This window comes from Myotis davidii, unplaced genomic scaffold (genome assembly GCF_000327345.1).
Source record: "Myotis davidii unplaced genomic scaffold, ASM32734v1 scaffold89, whole genome shotgun sequence".
Classification (NCBI taxonomy): Eukaryota; Metazoa; Chordata; class Mammalia; order Chiroptera; family Vespertilionidae; genus Myotis; species Myotis davidii.
This window is the reverse complement of record NW_006300372.1, coordinates 212627-216915: the sequence shown is the minus strand read 5'-3', so window position 1 is coordinate 216915 and position 4289 is coordinate 212627. Positions and strand designations below refer to the sequence as shown.

The following is a 4289-nucleotide window of genomic DNA, read 5'->3' as shown; positions in this document are numbered from 1 at the left end:
GTGTACGAACATCAGAATGATAGGGGTGCCAGAAGATGAGAGAGAGCAAGATATTGAAAACCTATTTGAAGAAATAATGACAGAAAACTTCCCCTACCTGCTGAAAGAAATAGACTTACAAGTCCAGGAAGTGCAGAGAACCCCAAACAAAAGGAAACCAAAGAGGACCACACCAGGACACATCATAATTAAAATGCCAAGAGGAGAAGACAAAGAGAGAATCTTAAAAGCAGCAAGAGAAAGACAGTCAGTTACCTACAAGGGAATACCCATACGACTGTCAGCTGATTTCTCAACAGAAACCATGCAGGCCAGAAGAGAGTGGCAAGAAATATTTAAAGTGATGAATAGCAAGAACCTACAACCAAGATTACTTTACCCAGCAAAGCTATCATTCAGAATTGAAGATCAGATAAAGAGCTTCACAGATAAGGAAAAGCTAAAGGAGTTCATCACCACCAAACCAGTATTATATGAAATGCTGAAAGGTATCCTTTAAGAAGAGGAAGAAGAAGAAAAAGGTAAAGATACAAAATATGAACAACAAATATGCATCTATCAACAAGTGAATCTAAGAATTAAGGGAATAAATAATCTGATGGACAGCATGAACTTGTGATTATAATAGAATCAGGGACATAGAGAATGGACTGGCTATTCTGGGGGGGGGAGGGAAGAGGTGTGGGGGATAGGGGAAGAGACTGGACAAAAATTGTGCACCTATGGATGAGGACAGTGGGTGGGGAGTGAGGGCGGAGGGTGTGGTGTGAACTGGGAGGAGGGGAGTTATGGGGGGGGAAGAGGAACAAATGTAATAATCTGAACAATAAAGATTTAATTAAAAAAAAAACTTGCATCTGGGGCCTGTGACCAGTATTCAGTGGGGGACCTCTTGGTTCATGGGTCAACGCTCAACTACTGAGCCACACCAGCTGGACTGTTTCAGCACATTGAAGATATCTTATTTTCTTTTAGTTTCCATTGCTACTGTTGAGAAATTGTCAACATGGAACATAGCTGTCACTCTAATAGTCTTGTGTTTAAAGGTTAAATGTCTTTTCCCCATGGTTTTTACTTTTTTTGGGGGGGGGTTACTTTAAAAAAAAGATTTCTTTGTTTTGGGCTTTCTGAAATTTCACAATGATGTTTCTAGGTATGAACATATTTTTTTAAAATATGGAACGCTTCACGAATTTGCGTGTCATCCTTGCACAGGGGCTATGCTAATCTTCTCTGTATCGTTCCAATTTTAGTATATGTGCTGCTAAAGCAAGCACGGTATAAATATCTTTTATTTATCCTGCTAGGTTTATTTGAATCTCTTGAAACTGCATTGGTGTTTTCATCAATTCTGGAAATTCCCAGCAATTATTTTTTTCAAATAATTGATCCTGTAATTCTGGTTAAATGTATGTTAAACCTTTTTATTCTGTCCTATGTTTCTAACCATCTTCTTTGTATTTTTCATCTTATTAACCTTCTGAGTTGCATGCTGAATAAATTATATTCTGACTTCTTTTACTCCATGAATTCTTTATTTGGATATATCTAATTTTCTTTTAAAACTTTTATTCAGTTTCAAATTTTGATTATCATATTTTTCAGTTCTATTCTGTTGTCTTCTAACCTTTCAAATTTATTTTCTGTACATCTTTAAGTATAACTTTAGTTCAATTAGAGTGATTAGCATATTATGGACTGTGTCTGATAATGAAGATATTTGAAGTGTTTGCAAATTTATTTCTGTGTTCTTTTTTCCCTCCTGCTGGCTCTCACTCATAGTGTCATGTTTCTTTGTGTATGCAGTTATTTTTGTGTTAAAGTTAACTAAAATCACTTATATAATAGTTCTAGGCTTAGAATGAATAAACCTTCTTCATAGAAGGTCTGCATTTGGTTCTATTAGGATCTGTCACCTTAAATCAAAATTCAAGTTCAAAGCTGATATTCCACACGAAGGATCACCCACCTACTGGTTAAGATGTGGTTCTTAGGGATTCATATTTATTAATGTGAGGGTCTTCTATAAATTTCTTATTTGTTATGCTTCTCCCTTATTATATAAACCATCAAAATAGAGGCTCACATTTCCCAGGATTCCAAGTATTCCCAGGGAAAAAGTGGATATGGGGCTCATTTATCTCTTCAGGTTACTTTTAAATAGTAACTGTGACCTGACAATATACGTGCCTTTTTAGGTCATTATTTTCAGTGGAAGTGTTGGTCTACATAATCTATACCATCCTAATTAAAAATGTAAAGTATCCCTTGGTATGTCTCAAAATTACAAGTAAATTCTTAGGTTTCATGGGGTTCAGGGGATTGATCTTCTCAAGAGCATAGAGAAATAATATCTATTTTTAGCAACTGATCAATACTAAATCAACTTCATAATGCTGCAATCAATTTAAACAATCTCTTAGAAGAGACAATTTCTGTCATGGACATTGGTATAGCTCTCACTTCTCACTGCACCCTAATCCTCCTACATATAAACACATGTCTCCTTTCCTACATCTGTTCCTTCTTCTCTCCTTCCATTATCTTTATTTATATATTTGTATTTTCTACAAATATGGTATTATGTATTATATGGGTATATGGCACTGTACTGTACATCCAATGTCTTCCTTCTTTATTTCATTAACAGTGTGAATTTCCATTTCAATTTCTTAAGAAATTTTTTCACCTGTACTTTTCTGCTGGAGGATTGTTTACTCAAGATAATACCATAGACTACATTCTAGTTAAGTAATAAGCAATATAAAATAATACAAATTTAAACTAGCAAACAGGGTATATTACAGAAAACAAAACAGGGATGTAAAGTATCAGGACATTGTAAGACTCTTCTCCCAAATCAGCATCAACAACAATAAAGAAAAGTTACTTAAGAAATCAATAATTTCCAATGTGGTCACTTTTATTTTGTCAAAAAGTAAAATCTCAAAAAAACACTTTACTATAAACTAACAAAAAGGTGCTCTAGTACTGAATACAGTAAGTTAACATTTTTAATGTTTATGATGAAAAGTTTTCAAGGAGAATAATATGATAAAATCCAATTTCTTTTCACCCAGATTCAGCAGCATTTAAAATTTTTGCTTTAGTTAAGCTTTAACGAAATGTCTAGAAGTAAATTACATATATTGTAGCATTCACTCTTAACACATTCGATTGCAATTCCAAATAATCAACAACATTGTTTTGCATAACAATACTATTACCACAAAAAATGAGCAATAACTTCTTTAACATGCCATTTTTCAACTTTTAAAATTGATTTGAGAGAGAAACGTCAATTTGTTGTCCACTTATTTACGCATTCATTGGTTGATACTTGTGTGAGTCCTAAAAAGGAATTGAACTCGCAACCTTGATGTATCAGGATGACTTTATAACCAACTGAGCGACCTGGCCAGCCCAATATGCCATTTTTGAAAAAATAAATGAAAACAAACAAACAAACAGAAAACACACAAACTAATAAAGATTTGTAAAGCAAAATGCAAGAGCTTCAGGAATAATACATGCAACTACTGTACAACTGAAATCCACTATAAATTGGCAAAATCTTACCAGTTTGCCAAGAATAATGAAAGACTAAATGTTTAAAATAAAAATTTTATTGGATGTTGACTCCAAAGCTATTCCTGAAGTTCTCATTTTCCTCTACATTTCTACCAGTGTCATGGGCTGGAAGATTGGGAATAATCGGCTTCAGAAATTTAAACTCATCTGTCCCAGTACCTCCCATCAGACACACCTCATACTGGTAGCTCTGGGACAGGGTCCCGGTGCCGCTGACGTCCACCAGGCGGCCCGGAAAGGGGCCCTCAGGCACCGAGCAGCCACCCACCCAGGCGGCCCTGCTCCGCCTGCACAGCCGCACCGCGATGAACGCCAGCACCGAGAACAGGAACAGCGACGACACCGCCGCCAGCGCGATGACCAGGTGCACGGTCAGCGGGTCGGCCGGCGCCGGGTCGGCCGCCGCTTCGGGCAGCGGCAGGTGGGGCTGCGAGAAGCCGTCCACCAGCAGCACGTGCAGCGTGACGCTGGCCGACAGCGCGGGCTCGCCATGGTCCCTGACCAGCACCAGCAGCCGGTGCCGGGCCGCGTCGCGCTCGCTCAGCAGCCGCGCCGTGCGCACCTCGCCATTGTGCGCCCACACGCCGAACAGCCCGGGCTCCGTGGCCTTGAGCAGCTGGAACGACAGCCAGGCGTTCTGGCCCGAGTCCGCGTCCACCGCCACCACCTTGCTCACCAGGTAGCCCGGCTCGGCCGAC

At 38.8% G+C, this 4289-nt stretch overlaps 1 protein-coding gene across 1 annotated transcript in view; it reads right to left on the bottom strand.

The window, feature by feature from the left end:
• The window catches only part of LOC102756268 (protocadherin beta-10), a 37699-nt gene that overhangs the window by 13175 nt on the left and 20235 nt on the right, over positions 1–4289 (bottom strand). The window contains exon 2 of the transcript XR_001516080.1: positions 3323–3766. The gene's annotated coding sequence lies outside the window, so the exon portion shown is untranslated. The remainder of the gene's footprint in view (positions 1–3322; positions 3767–4289) is intronic.